At 35.8% G+C, this 16,131-nt stretch overlaps 1 protein-coding gene and 1 long non-coding RNA gene across 8 annotated transcripts in view; one reads left to right on the top strand and one right to left on the bottom strand.

Moving 5' to 3' along the window:
* The window catches only part of TRPS1 (transcriptional repressor GATA binding 1), a 257,802-nt gene that overhangs the window by 4,527 nt on the left and 237,144 nt on the right, over nt 1-16,131 (top strand). Inside the window, exon 1 of one of the 7 annotated variants that reach the window (XM_035703807.2) lies at nt 3,254-3,275. The exons of the other annotated variants lie outside the window; for them this stretch is intronic. The gene's annotated coding sequence lies outside the window, so the exon portion shown is untranslated. Of the gene's footprint in view, nt 1-3,253; nt 3,276-16,131 lie in introns of those variants that run through there. 7 annotated transcript variants of the gene reach the window in all.
* LOC118352237 (uncharacterized) overlaps nt 1-16,131 on the bottom strand; it is a 35,128-nt gene that overhangs the window by 16,371 nt on the left and 2,626 nt on the right. The gene's annotated exons all lie outside the window — the stretch shown is intronic.

The raw sequence follows: 16,131 nt of genomic DNA, 5'->3' as shown, positions 1-16,131 counted from the left end.
TGCCTTTGCTTAATTTAGTTTCCGCAGGACAGCTAGTGTGGTAGTCTGCATCTGTTTTTGGCAGGCACAGAAAACTATAAACTGAGACAGTTCTGTCCCAAATATCGCAGCTCAAAAGTTACAATCAATTTGATAAAAACAGGCAAGTTTTATGGACTTGCTTTCTGTTCATCCTTGGCCAAGCTTTCAGGTAACAGGTTTCTTTCTCTCCCCATTTTGCTGGCTATAACTACTAGTAGTACCATTGATAACTAATCCAGAGTCCTGTCTACTCATTTATCTACCTTATTTATTATTTATTGAAATTTTTGGGGAAAATGACAGGATATGTAGACTTGGCTTTGCTTTGATTATCTATGTGATAACTACAGTTTTTGATATCCTCATACAGCAGGTAATTAATTCTTTGTTACTCTAGTAGTTTTATAATTTCTGGAATTGCGGGGTCTCCCTTAGATAAAATAAGAAGAAACTTAGAGCCTTTGCCAGGTAGAAAGCTCATCTAATTCTATGAAGTTCCTTGTGATTGTCAGGTACAGACTAGCGTACTTTGCAGTTATTTTCGCTGAAAAAAAAAATTAAGCAGTTTTTAAATAATCATCCCAATTATTTATCTTCCTCAAGCTCTAACCAGTGGATGAAAGTAAATACGTGAAAATGCCAGGTGTTGTTTTATACTACTGTTCAGTAGCCAACAGAGCTTCAGAGGGAATAAGCACTTTTAAAAATTTACCCTCAAGTGTGAGTGGGTCTTATGGTTGTTTATTTGTATAGGATATTTGATTAGTTATCTGTGTATGACCTTTATAAAGACTGCCCTTGATGTTGCTCTTATGGTCACCTTTAGGGTTATCCTATCACTTTGTGGTTTTCAGATCCCTGGGAACTGAATTCGTTGGTCTTGCGTTTGGGTCTCTGATGGGTATAATAATGCAGAACTGGATTCAGTTTAGAAAGAGATCTTTGGGCTTAAGGAGTCCTATTTAACTGAATCTGGGGACAGATCTATGGATGGAAGTTATTGAATTGTTGTTGGTCTGAGAAGCAGCCTGACTGGTCGCTGAATCTATAGTAGGTATTATAGGAGCAACGTCTAACTTTTTGTCATCGCCACCCCCCCTTGCCCCCTGCTTATTTTTCTTCTAAGAGTACAAATCCAAGTAGCAAAAACAAAGATGAAATTATCTCTGCACTTCGAATTTGAAGCATCACTGGGAATCATTTTCTGATTCAAAGCTCTAGTTGAAATACAAATAACATCAAAATGCCTACCCCCCAAAAGACATTAGGGCTATGCTTTTTGTTCCTCAGCATGTTTCCTTAAACATAAGAAAGAAAACTTTTAATTTTTAAAATGTTTCTAGCTCTTTAAAAACCTGCAGTAAATACTTTACAAGTGGCTAGACACCTTCCCTGGTGGTTTAGTTTATACAAGCAGGAAACTTTCTCTCCTACTCTTTCTCTCTTTCTTGTTTTCTTTAAACCAGCTGACGTAATGCCAAACTTTGCTTTAAAAGAACAGACAGAAGTAATTGGTAGCTTTTAACTTTTAATAATGTTCTGGATTGGTTTTAGTGGCCAAAATGCCATTTTTTTTTTTTTTTTTAAAGTTCAAGTAAGAACGGGCTTGTGGCCTGAGGAAGAAAGGCTCTGTTGATGCAGTTATTTTTATTCTTGTTTTTCAATCTGTTATTAAAAATCTTTCCTGCTGAGCACTGCTGGATTTCTCCAATTGCTCTCTGTGATGGCTGGTGCATTTCAGGTTACCGTAACTTAAACGGTTTTTGGGTTTTGGGGAGAGTGGGTATTTGTGTTGCGTGATTTCTTTCTTATTTGAAAAAAAAAAAAAAACATTGTTTTTGTTTCAATCGAGATGAATTAATTTAGATTATCCATGGCGACAGGTCAACGAATGTGTTTCTATAAAGAATGTTACACCTGTTAGCAAGAGCCTGAAATGTGGAAGTTTAATTGTGACGTTAATCATTTTTATGTGCAGAGGAAGGAAAATAGATGAAACTTTACAAAAACATATTTTTAGATTGAAAGCGTTAATCTTAAAGGTCAGTTTGTTTCTGCTGGTGGTTCTTTTATTCTCCCAATTTTAGATGATAATTTTTTAACCCTATTTATCACACACAGTGTTTTTAGTTTCCTTTTTTCTTTCCTTTTCTTCTTCTTCTTCTTTTTTTTAAAATAGTCATTTTCTCTCTTCCTGATCTTACACAGGCAAACAGAACTTTCTCCGGTTAAGAGACATCTTGGTGATGTTGATTGACATCAGGGCAACTTCAGAAGCTGGCAAGTAGGAAAATCTTTTCAGAGGGCAAAAAGATTTGTGCCAGCTTTTCCTTCCTTGGGGAAAGACACTCCACCCAGAAACGGGGCCCTCCGCCCCATTTGGTGGGCAAGAACTGAGGATCGACATTACTGGTGTGAATTGTTCATAAGGTTTAAATCTTATGGTTACTTGTCTTGGACTTGGCTTTTAACCCCAAATTTGTTTTGAGAGTTTTTGCTTTTCTTTTCATTACACAGAGCGTCTTTTTAAAATAATACATACTGAAATTAGGTATCACGGAGATACCTTAAAATGTCTTTTAAGGCTCTTAAAATCATAAAAAGCATTCCGCATATTCAGGGAAGTTGACGTGTTCTCTGCATGGAAATCTGACAGTTTGACTTAACCTTATGTCTTTCTCAGTTTCTCTTGTGAGAGCTAAGACTAGTTCAGATCAGGGGCATACCTTCTCTGCTAACTTCTCCCTTACTTACGGATTTGTCAGGAAAAACTTTAGGAAAGACTTTAGGAACTGACGGCTATAGCTGTTCGCATCAAGCATGGTTGAGAGTGTCTCAGAGTAAGTCTTACTTTGTTTTATTTTTCACAGAGTTTTCAAACATAAATTCAAAGTTACATTTTTCTTTAATGCATGTCGGTTTATTACTTCAAAACCGAGGGAACAGTAATAAAGTTTGGCAAGAAGGAGAAAAGGCAGAGGATGGTGTTCCTTAATATCAGCAGCGTGTGTACTGTTCAGTGATGGGGAGGGGTTGGGGAGGCTTTGTGGGAGATGATACAAAAAAAAAAAAATCCATCAATTGCGCATATGATTCCCCTCCCCTTAAGGTTTACTTAAACAATATGTTTCAGTTTTGCCTCAAACCATTCGGCACCACTTCTGCTCCCAAGAATCCACCAGTATCTTGGTTCCTGAGCGATTAAGGATGACACTCTCTGTTGTATAATGAACTGCAGTGTTGTTTGAACAAAGGTAACATACTTCGATTTGTATAATTTTTTGGTAGTTACTAATAGGATACCTCTAATATGAGAGGAAAGCTAGCAGTGTAAATGCCTGCAAGTGCTGGAAATATCCAAGATTAGCTATACCGTGTTTAAATTATTGCTGGTACGTGTGCATGCTGTCTATGGTGGTGAGTGTGTTTTATGAATGTAATGTACGTGGACTGATAATAGGCAGATACACCTGGATGGTGTATTCTAATATGTGGAACCATTAACTCTGCCCTTTAAACATGAATCTTTTAAGGAGTTACATGACCTGCTTTATGAAGGCTAGAAGTTTGAAATGGGTATGGGGTTTAAACATAATGAAGCCATCATTATCATAATACTTCTATCTACTCTGAATTTACAAAGGAATTTTTTAAATGACCAAAAACTATAGATCAAAATGCCACCTTTCGGTGTATTTTAAGAAATGCTTCTGAAGAAGAAGTTTTAAAAGTCCCATTTGTTTCTGTTAAGTGACAGTGCTGTTTCTGAATATATCTTTTTATGGGATAGGACTTTATAGCTTATACTTCTATCCCAAAACGTTATATAGAAATAATATGGAACATGTAAAGACTCCGTACTGTGACCCAGTGCGTTTTTCCCTAGGGTGATGGATTCTCTGCGTCACCCAAATGTGATGCTATTTGCCAGGCTTGTAATACTGGTTTTGAGGGTTGCTGTATGTCCTATTTCATCAAGCAACACAATACAACAACTTTGGTATCTAGGTAATTGACACAGTCAAAATAGGCTCTGGAAAATGTTCCAAATACTTCTAACTAAGTCAGAAGTTAACTTATATGTTCAATTTGTTTAACATTTGAATAAACAATGACTCATTGTCAGCTATTTAAGCATTCTATGGTAGATAGTGTTAGAAGGAACTATACAAGTGTCCATAGTTTATTTTCTGTTTTTTTCTCCCTTTATTTGAACGGAGCATGGTTCCTATTTGCATTTTTAATTGCTCTGTTAATCACTTTGTATTCTTGATAGTAATATAGTATTGTGAAGAATAATGAACATATTCGTAGTATCTAATGTATATGTCTCAAGCTTTAAAAACATTAATAATATATAGTTTAATTGAGTATTAGAATAACCTAGAATGAACCCAGTACAGAATGATGGATACATCACAACTGCTCTTTAGACATGAAATATATTTTAGCTGAAGAAAAAGAAGATAAAGAGGATTTCAAAGCCTCAGAGCTTTTTTACTTGTAGAATTTGGATAGAATTTGTGAAACTTACTATTTAACAAATACTTTTAATACAACCTGTGCTTCTTGATTAGATTCTATGACATGGCTTTCAGCGAATTCTTGTGAATCAGTATTGCAGCTTTTTCCTATAGAAACATATATTATGTCTGAGATCAGAGACATCCATAAATAGTGTAAATATATAGGGCAGGAGTTAGTTTGTGGAATCTGTTTTCTGTATTACGTGATACACTTCATGTGCAAAGGGATCAAGCATTACTAATCTAGTTTTAGCTTTATTTTCTCTGAGCTATGCTCAAGTGCAGCATATGAATTTGTGACTTCATATTAACTTAGTGCGTACATGTACGTACACATATCTGTATTCTCACTCGTATAGAATGTTTCACATTACAGGCACTGAATGGAATTTTAACCTATTACATATTTTTTTAAGTGACTTTAGCCTTTGTAATATCCATTTTAATTACTTGATGCATCCCAACACCTATCTGAAGGTTAATTTAATTATAATTTTGGTTCTGAAATGAGAGCAAGATAGGCAAAACAAATTAAAAACCAACTTCTACTTGTGACTTCTCTGTGATGTCATTATTCAGACATCATCTTTTCCTCTGAAAGATGTATAAATAAATAGTACATCAGCCTATTATTTTCTCGATTCTATTAAGTAGTTCTGAACATATAAGAGTTCCTGAAAGAGATTTTGGTTTTTGTTCCAGCTTTGCTTTATGATTCCATTAATTTTTTTGGAAAGACAGTCGTTACTCACTGTAACTTTTAAAAATACCATTCAACTGATGGAGTTAAGACTGGTCATATAGATATTAATTTTAGTCAAGGCCCATGTTACTAATTTTTCTCATGACATGTTAGTCTAATTGTTGAATGATTAATAATTTCTTTTATCAACTGTTCCTGGATATAACTTTGAGACTTTTAAAATCAGGTATTTGCTGTATCTGGCAGCTGAATTTTTATGTTATTAAATCGATTTGATTATGAATCGGAGAAACACAAACGATTATATTTAATACCACCTTCAACTTATTATTGGAAATATTAATTACAAATTTTCCACCTCAGTTCTGCAAACTTGGGTAAGTTTTAGAAAATAACTTAGATGCAAATGGCCAGTGGAAGCAATGACATCCAAGTAAGGAGTAAAATAAAACATTATTTTCTGTAACTTATAAGCAAATCTTAAGAGTTGTGTTTTTTTTTTTTTTTTTTTTGCATTACAAATTTGCATTACATTCACTGCATGTAAGATGTGGTAAATTACTATAGGAAACTCACTGTCATTTAAACCTCAATTACTGTGAACTGTTTATTTAACTCTCTATCCCATTACTGTTTATCCTACTTTTAAATGTCCCGTTCTTAAGACAATTTCTGTTGTTGAAAGAGTGTTCTAATTATTTACATTTTGCTTTTTCTTTGGCTTCTGATAAACTTTAAGTAAGGAAACTGTTACTTGTAAGGTCTTAGGCTGATAGTAAAAATCATAATGTACACATTATACATATAAATGTGTACATGATCTTGCCTTTTCAGTTTGTCATTTAACTCTTTAGTGTTACACATATTTATTTGTGTGTACCTGTGTACAGACCTATCATTTATTTGTACTCCCAGATATGTTCAATGCATCATTGCTATTTTTAATTATGTATATACATGCTCTCTTCTCACTCCCCGAATAATTCGATATGTCATTGGCAATAATAAACACTTAAAGATGAGACCAGTAGGGAATTGAAATGGAAAACAGAGGGGGTAGATATTAGTGTAAGCAGACTTTCCTCCTTTTTTTTGTTTCATGTTGAGTTGCTATTTAAAAAGATATGTGTGTATGTGTGTGTGTGTGTGTGTGTGTGTGTGTGTGAACAGAAGGGGGACATGGATACTGTACAATCCATTATAACGTAAGGAACTACTAAAATATATGGCTTTATTTATTTATATATTTTTGACACGGGAAACTTTGACCTCTTTGCCTGTGGTACTTGGGAATTTTAGATAAACCCCTTTGAGGTCACACTCATCAGTTCCGGCTTTGCGTGACAAAAAGCACTCTCTAGCTTCTGGTGCGCTACTGTGCTGTTTTCCTTCAGGACTGGAAGTCCTGTAAGTTAATTTGGCATTTGAAAGCACCACTAGAATTTTTCCTTTTTGAAAATCCTCTGGATGGGTTTCAGAGGAGTAAGCAGAGATCACGGGCAGTGTGATGTTCATTTTAGGATGCTAAAGAAAATTATGCTGAGAGCAAGCGTGCTTCCACTGGATTATTTTTCAATGCTTTATTACCATTTTTTACCCATTTTTTTTTCTCCTCTTTGGGATCTAATATTTCAGTTTAAGGAGGAATAAAGATTTCTTCTTATACTGGAAAAATGTGCCAGCTGTAGGGTTTTTACCTACATTTCTTAATAATATGTACATTTTGGTGGGGAGGGGCGGGGAACAATATAAGAAGAGGAAGAAACTTGTATACTATAAAATAATAATATGATTTTATTGTTTGCTGTTGAATAGGCCTTTGCCGTTCCATTTCTATGAGGAAATCCATTGAATGAAATAAAGTTTTGTTATAATTTTGAAATGATTGTAAGCACTAACTGTGACCTACTTCCGGCAAAAGGATTAAGACAGTATTAGTTACTCAGTGCTTCCACCAAACTCTATATTCCCAGTTTATAAATATGAATTTGACCATTTGATCACAGATGATGTTTGAGATGAATGTATCTTGATTCAGGGAAGAGAGTACCTAAATTATTCTCTAAATAATAAAAAGAGAGTACCTAAATAAAAAGAGAGTACTTAAATTATTCCATCAGTATGCTTTAGATTTGCAAGAAGTACAGTGCCAAGTATCATGTTGTCAGTCCTTTGAGATTTTTTAGTAAAGAGTTTTGCTCGTTTATAGTAGATTGTATTCAAGTGATATCAAGCACAGGCTGCTTAACGTATTTGTGCATTGAGCTGTAGTGAAGTTCAATAAATGATTCTATTTCCATCAAAGTTTAGGGAGTAATGTACTAGAATAGTAGCCATCTACTTAATGATGGTTCTGAGGTTTGGAATTTGTAACTGATTTTTAGGAGCTATGGCATAAGTGTAATAATAGGTAGAAATATTTAGAGTGATCACCTTTTATAAAAGTTAGTTCTGTCTTTCATGTCTAGGAAAATATAGCAGTGAATGTTTGCTTTTTGTATGTTTTGTCTCCAAGCAGAGGAAACTGACAGTTTTATGTTTTAAGTGCCGAAAGTTGTTCTTGGCTAAGCAGTCCCTGAGTTAATCACTGGGATGTTAAGTTGAATTTTTGTCTTTGAAAAGTTTTTGAATTTTAAAGTGAAATATGCTTCCATTATTTCCAAATTGACATCCTGCATTCTGGATTGGTTTTTAGAGAAATGTTTTCCAAATTCTCTTGGATTGCTTGAAGTCCATTGATTTTGAAATATTTAGTTTTGTTTTTTTAAGCCTTTCAAAAAGGGGAGGAAAAACTTCATCTTTTTAGGATTTTCTTATTACAGAATCCTCCTATTTACCATTAAATGCAAATTAATTTTGCAATTATTTTGTATACTGCTTTTTTCCTTTTGTGTTCTTTTCAGATGCATCAGAAATAGAACATTTTGATGCATCAGAAATAGAACAGTGATTTCAGCTCTGCCACCACACCTTTCTGACCTTTCTGGGATGAGATATTGTGGTCATTGCTAAGGAGTCACTACAGAGAAATCTTGTCTTATGTCATCTGCACACTTTCATTTTTACTTCAAAAAAGAGTAGTATTTGAAAATCATATATTTATTCTAATTGCAAATATTATGAATGTTGTAAAATAACATGACATTTAGTTTTTTCTCATTTGCGCCTTAGGCAACTTGTATCTAAAAATTTGTTTGAAGGGATAAGAAAAAGTATTTTAACTAGCTTTGAAGTTAATTTATGATAGTCTTGTGGAATTCTCCAAAATTAATTTGAAAATATGAAATACTGTCAGCGCACAGGGTTAGTATTAACTTTGTATATGTAGTGGCAACTTTAACCTGACGTATTTTAATGTAAATGATGTTTTAGTACAAAGAAGATTTTCTCTGGTTTTGCCTGTATTTTATTTTATTTTTTGCAAGCTGTTTGCTTAAAATGATTGGCATCCTTAAATTATGGTTATGTGTAAAACAAATAAGGCTGCTACTATAAAGAAGCAACAGCTCTGCACATTCATCTTAAAGACTATTTTAAAATATTTTCGTTTGGAACGAATGCATCAGGCCCCAAAGAAATAGATAGTATCCCTAACACATCGCCCACACTATTCTCTCGAAGTGGAATTAACTCTGAGAGAGCGCATTATTTCCACTCCTAGTGTAGTTCATTTCGTAGTATTTTGGTGTCTCTGCTGGTAGAAATGTAGACATTTCAACCAACCACCTCCTACTTTGGCTCCTGTGATATCAGGTGAACATTTGGCCAAAACTTTTGGTCCAGTCCAGTGTAATCAAAACCATGTTGTGGAATTAGGCTAATGTGATGATTTCAAGTCATGTTTAATGTGTTTTTTTGAAAAAATAATTTTTAAAAATTTACCTATTTGGGATATAATTGGAAGAGCTGGGACAGTGTGTTTAGATTTAATTCAAAGCCCCTAAATACTGGTATAAAGCATTAAAACAGGGCAGCCCGGGTGGCTCAGCGGTTTAGCACTGCCTTCAGCCCAGGGCCTGATCCTAGAGACCCGGGATCGAGTCCCATGTCGGGCTCCCTGCATGGAGCCTGCTTCTCCCTCTGCCTGTGTCTCTGCCTCTCTCTCTCTCTCTCTCTCTCTGTCTCTCATGAATAAATAAATAAAATCTTAAAAAAAAATAAAGCATTAAAACATTCTATAGATCACTTCTTTTCCTAATGTAGGGGAAAGTGGGGTTTATTTGAGTAAACACGTTTGTAGAAATAATTGGTTCCCTTTTATTTTGACAAAACATGATCATGTAAAAATATGAGCAGATTTTCTTTTTTTTTATGAGATTTTCTGAGCCCAATAATATGTGAACTTTATTTCTTTAGGTTCCATCAGTAAAACCATGTACAAAAGAAAATGAACAGAAGAATACATTTAATCAACTATCTGAGGTCAGATGTAGAGTGAACTGCGTACCCTGCAAGAGAATTCTCTTAGTTCTGTGCTTGTATTCTAAAACTTGGCCCCCATCTCCTTTGCTCATGGGCACATTTCATCAGGTGTGTGAGAGTGTGCAGTGTTCTGTTTCCCACAGACGGGTGGAAATGTGGATTTAGGCTTGAGAGCCTTCTAACAGTTTTCTGTTGAGGAAAAGTGGAAGCTGGCTAATGAAACACTTCTTAATGACTGAACTTCCCCTGAATGATCCCTCTAAAATCTACAACTCAAGTTTAAACTTTGTTTCTTCGTTTTTCTTTCATTCAGGTATAAGTCAGAGTGATCATGGGATCATATTTTCTTTCAAGTGATAGAAATTAAGGACATAAGCTATTATCCATTCTAGCAGAAGCATCTTACTTTTGCAAAGGAGAGGATTGAGGATGAAGTAGAGTGAATTTCTCATGATCGCACAGCTACTGAGAAAAAGACTGAGCTTAGAACCTCTGTCTGGTCACCATCTCCATTTATACATACAACACTAGACATCGGTTTGAGGTTTGTTGAGGAAGTCGGCCTCGTACTTGAAACTCACTACTCTTCATTTTTCCTTTTGTAGATGGATTTGAGAATAGAATTAGAATATCCTTTATTCATATGCAGTGGGGAATCAGTCATGTAATAAATCAGTTGGTACATTCACATTATTTCCTTATCAATACCTTATGAAGACAAGGAAATCAGATGTGTAATCCAGAAGTTATCCTGAAAGTTAAAAAGTTACTGCAGAAAATTTAGGCTTAATGCTCTTTTGGACCTCTGAACAATACAAGCCTCTTTAGATTTGTGTATATAAAATTCAGTTGGTAAAGAATTGGTTATAAAATGGTCACTAATAAGGAGTGAGTTTGTGTTATTCTTCTCCCTGTAGTTTAGTAGTTTAAAATACCTCCCAACATTTATCTGTTTTGAGGCCAACTTTAAAAATAAAAACAGTCCATTTGAATTAAGGATTTTTTTATCTTCCAAGAAACTGGATTTTTCTTTATTCATAACAGCCATAAGCCCCTTGGCAGGTTGAGAACTATAGACAGCATCTGTGAGATTAGGCCTGAAATGTGCAATTAGTTATTAAAACGTGGTTGAGAAACCATTCGTGGCATTTTAATAAACTCCTCAGCGTTTAGGAAAACAAATTAACAAAGGAATAATAAGGAACTTCATTTATTTTAAATGCTGTTATTAATTTTGTCTTTTGAATGATAAATTTCAGCTTAAATGTAGTAAAAATGATATATTTTAAAATATAAATGTAATGCCTTTATTTTTCTTTTAAAATTTCTTTGAAGTTACATTTTTATCCATGACCCTGCCGTACAATATGAATGCAATTAACAGTTCTTCACTGGTTATTGTTAAGCTAATTTTAATCATTTACTCCGTCGCATTGGAAAAACAGGAAAAATTCTTTGTCATCTTATACATATGAGGTGTATTTTACCCAAATTTCTTGTTTCTTTTATCTTTTATTTCTAATAGTTATGTAATCTAGAGGTTGGTGCAACTCCCCTCATCAGTGAGATTTTATGATTTATAACCTCTGGTGGCACTCTCTTTTCCATTTCTGTTTTAAAGAATTTTGGTGAGTGCCTTGCAGAGAAATGTTGGACCTAAGACATTTTCCCAAACTGTTTTAGAAGATGGTTCCTGGAGGGCCCTTGGAAAGCAGGAAGGAGGTGTGTCAGGCCCTGGAAATGGCAGATTTGGTCCAGGGTCTGCCCTTCAGCCCGTTTTGTATCGAGTTGCCAGGAGAAGATACCTGTTGGACTGCCTTTTATTTGTCTGAGTTTGTGTCTTAGCCAGAGGGCAGGCTTGTCTTTTTTTTTTTTTTTTTTAATCTGGTTGTTTTGTTGAACTAATATTTCTTTCAGATGAAAACCCTTTATAAATGACTGCTCTGAATAGTATTACTTTAAAATAAGAAAGTTTGCCAGTGGAAAAATGATCACATTCAGTCAGAAATAATTACATCAGAGAATAATTAAATAATCTTTAATATTAAAAAGCAGTCCTTCTAGAATGGGTTGAGGAGCCATCTTAATGAGTATGGCGACCATCCCACATAAAACCTCCTTCTTGGTCTAGTGAGCATACTATACAGAGAAAGGCTGAAAACTTCCATTATTTTGACATTATTATCTAGGATTTTTGCCCTCATCTTCCTCTGGCAATTGATTATGTCGTTTATTTTTATTTTATTTTATTTTTTTTAAAGATTTTATTTATTTATTCATAGAGACAGAGAGAGAGAGAGAGAGACAGATTGGTAGAGACACAGGCAGAGGGAGAAGCAGGCATCATACAGAGAGCCTGACGTGGGACTCGATCCAGGGTCTCCAGGATCACGCCCTGGGCTGCAGGTGGTGCTAAACCGCTGTGCCACCGGGGCTGCCCTATGTCGTTTATTTTTTATGTAGTTGATTTTTTTTTAATTCTACTGTTTATTAGAGTTGAACACCCAATGTTTACCTGATGAAACCATAGGAAACACTGTTAATGCTTATCTCGCCCTGGTTTTTCTTAGTGTTATTTTGGGTTTTTTTTTTTACTGATCCTTTCCCTATATTCCAAGTATCTCTTTTTCTCCATTGACTTTAAGAGATTGGAACCTTACCATGTACTCTTGGCATTGCAGATGAAAATAAATTTTAAGTGGCTCTTACTCTGGGCTTTGTTTATCAGAAAGTACTTTTTTTGTTGGCTTTTAAAACAGGTCACGTCAAGATAAGGTTTAAATAAGATGAGTTTTTGTATTTCCTTTCCACTTATCAAAGGATTTGCTTTCCTGATAAATCAGTATACATTTAATTTTTTTTTTTTACCCCTTTGGATCCACAACTTGGCTAATATATTCATCCACATTTAGTATACCCCTTCTCAAACATTCCTTAAGCTGTTTTATACTTGTTCTCCCAGCACGTATTTCTAAACAAAGACTATCCTGGATGTTTTATAGAAGGTAGCTACATGGCATTTATTTTCTGCTCATTTGGATTCTAATCCAATTACAGTTCATGGAGCATTCTTAGAATCTAGGAAGAGTCTAGTTGCAATTCTATAGCTAATATATAGCTTCTGAAGCTTGGAGATCGGTTATGGTTTAAGCACCTGACTGATTTTAGGTAACAGTGCACAGATAATGAATATAGCTCCCTTAAAAGTTTAGAAAAATACAAGGTAAAACAAAACAAAAGGCTACTCTCTATTTCCAGATGGATTCCATCTTGTACTTGGCATGGCACAAAGTCAAAATGTTGCACTTTGAGATTTATTAATTAGAATGTTTCTAAGCCAGATATGGAATCTGTTCTCCTTTTTCAGATAAAAGATAAACCTACTCAGCTATAAAAATAACTTTAGAGTGGGAAAAATGTTGAAGTCTCGAATCTGCGTTTTCTTTTCATATATACCTCCATTTCTCAACAAAGTGAAATCTACCAGGTTCCTCCTTTTGTTGACACTGTGGTATTGCGGGCACCAGTGGCCTTGTGGCAGCCCAGCCCTATGGGCTTTCCATCTGACTGCATCTCCTAAGTGAATTGGATGCTGCCAACCATTCTCTTGAGTATCTCTCCTGGCTTGGCTTCCAGGGGCCAGGGCATCCCTACCACACTTGTTTTAATCCTTCTTTGACTTTTAATCTCTGCACTTTTTCTTAGTATTCTATGTTTTTAACTTTTGATCTGAATGAAGTAACTCTGGAGGCTTCACCTCCAGACCTAACTTGGCTTCTGAGTTCTAATATCAGTCGTCTTCAGATGCCAGAGGTACTTGTTTATAAATCTGTTTATCATCATTAGCCTGGCGTTCGGGACTCTAAGCTTTGTTTTGTTTTGTTTTAAAGATTTTATTTATTTATTCATGAAAGACACACAGAGAGAGAGAGAGAGAGGCAGAAACACAGGCAGAGGGAGAAGCAGGCTCCCCCCGGGGAGCCTGATGTGGGGCAAGATCCCAGGACCCCGGGATCATGACCTGAGCCAAAGGCGACACTCAACCACTGAGCCACAGGTGCCGCACAGGACTCTAAGCTTTGTTCCCAGTTTACCAATTCTGTCTCTGCTATACTATGTGTTCTCTCCTCAGAGTAATACTTAGTCCTGGAACATTCCCAAACCAGCCTTCATTCATGTTCTTACCTCTATGAGATGCTTTTCATCCAACCGTAACTGTAGGAATTTTACCTACTCCTCGGATGTTGACTTCTCTTATTCTTCCTGAAGCCTTCAGATTTATAGTCATTTAGATTTACACATCTCTGCCCCGTGCTCCCATTTGTTTGTGGCTTTGGCCCATACCGGAATCTACTTGGCATTGGAAGGCTGAGGAGAGTAAGAGGATACCCAATTTATTTCTGTCCTCTTGACAAAGCCTTAGATGCAGTGGTTTCTCAAAAGTGTTGCGTTAAATTGGCACATGGGGAAAGGACACTTTGGCCAGAAGAGCATGAGACTTTTAGGTATTGACAAAATTGTGAAATTGGGTTGTTAAGTTTCAGAGACGTAAAGGATTATCTGATGTTATATAATTAATAGCCCTAATGAAGGGCTTGAAGTTTGCCCTAATGTATTGTTCCTAAAGTATACTACTGCTGGTTACAACTTAACATGACGTGTTTTGCATCGTACTTTCAAATTCTGTCTTGTAGTGATTAACATCATTGAACCAGGTGTGACAGTGCTGGTAAAACTGAGGTAAAGGAAGGCCCAAACACATTTGTGAGTTACAGAAAAACAAAAACCCATAATTACCTTGTGCTTTACTGATAACTGTGTTTGAGACACTACAAAATAATCAAAGGTACAGAGTGATAGATGATGTGCCCTTAATACATGAAGGTTAACAATGTTTGGTCCCGTGGTCATGAGCCAGAGACGTGTAGTTTTTTTTTTTTTTTTTTTTTTTGAGACGTGTAGTTTTAACTTCCACAGATTGAATGTTTGTCGGCCCAGATACTGCGTCCTGACGTTTGAGGAGAGTGGCTTACTTATTGGCCTCACGGTGCAAGTTACCTGTAAGGGGTCCAGTGTTTGGATGCTAACGGAGCAAGGAAGATTTAGACCTTGCGGAGATCTAGCACAGATACTGGTGAATAGGGTTGGTCAGGAGCTGAGTGGAAGCTCAGTAATGCTGCTCCGGGATGGCCACATTTATGGCAGTGAACGATATTGAACCTCCTCTTGCTCCTTTAAATTTCCATGTCTCCTTGAGGGATGGCCAGTAAAGTGATCACTGAGTAAGAGCTACTGAGACATTTCTCATGTTGAAACAAGAATGCCTGAGACTTCTTTGATTGTTTGATTTTTACTAATTACTTTTAATTTCATTTGAAAAGCCAAGGAACAATTTTGAAGTTGTTTTTTTTTTTTTTTTTTTTTTAAGACCGTATTCTTGGCCTTCTCTCTGTAATGGTTTTTTTTTTTTTTTTTTTAACTACAAATCTTTCTTTTTTTTTTTAATTTTTATTTATTTATGATAGGCACACAGTGAGAGAGAGAGAGGCAGAGACACAGGCAGAGGGAGAAACAGGCTCCATGCACCGGGAGCACAATGTGGGATTCGATCCCGGGTCTCCAGGATCGTGCCCTGGGCCAAAGGCAGGCGCTAAACCACTGCACCACCCAGGGATCCCCACAAATCTTTCTTTTATCTCAGAATTGGGAATTCCCTTTGATTTAATATATGAATCTGTTAAGCACTTAAATATTATTTTAAACAGCTCTGGAAAATCATGAAGGCTTGCTGTTACTGTGCATTCCCAAATCTGTAGGGGCATGGAACCGTGAAGGAGAAATCAAGGAGAGGATCTATTTAATGAATTTCTTTACTTCTAGGACAGTTAGTTACTTGGAGGGCTCTCATTTATCTGTTTCTTTCTTAATAACAAAACATTCCAAAGCTTCCTAGAAACCTTAGCTAATTGCATATTTCAGACATACTTTTCTGATGTCACCTTACGTCTATCAGCAAGTTAAAAAATCCTTTGAAGGGGATTGTTGGGTTTTTAAAAGGAATAGCTGCCTGAAATTTACAAACTATTTAAGTGATAGTAGAAGGAGTTTCATGGAAGAGTACATTCTAGTTAATAAGTAGGAATTTTTAAATGCTCTGTACTTTTCCACAACTGAAGGAGTGCATACTTTTGGTTGAAAGTGAGTAGGCGAAATGTAGTCCTCCTGCTTTTCTGGTAGTCTTGGTGGCTTAGAAATCTCTTGATTGTAGTTTCATAATTCCTGACATGACTATCTAGCTCTCATGTCTGCTAATGCAGAAATAGGAAGGAAATGTATGTTTTGGCTCCATTAAAATGTTCCTTATCAGACTGTATGTAGGAGGAGTGGTCACTGAAGATGCCTCTATTTGCCAGCTGGACGGCGTGTGCACCGCGCTAGTTTCCTGTCTGCTAAAGCTGT

Source organism: Canis lupus, chromosome 13 (genome assembly GCF_003254725.2).
Source record: "Canis lupus dingo isolate Sandy chromosome 13, ASM325472v2, whole genome shotgun sequence".
Classification (NCBI taxonomy): Eukaryota; Metazoa; Chordata; class Mammalia; order Carnivora; family Canidae; genus Canis; species Canis lupus.
Note: the sequence above shows the minus strand (reverse complement) of the source record. Positions and strands in the feature narration are given on the sequence as shown.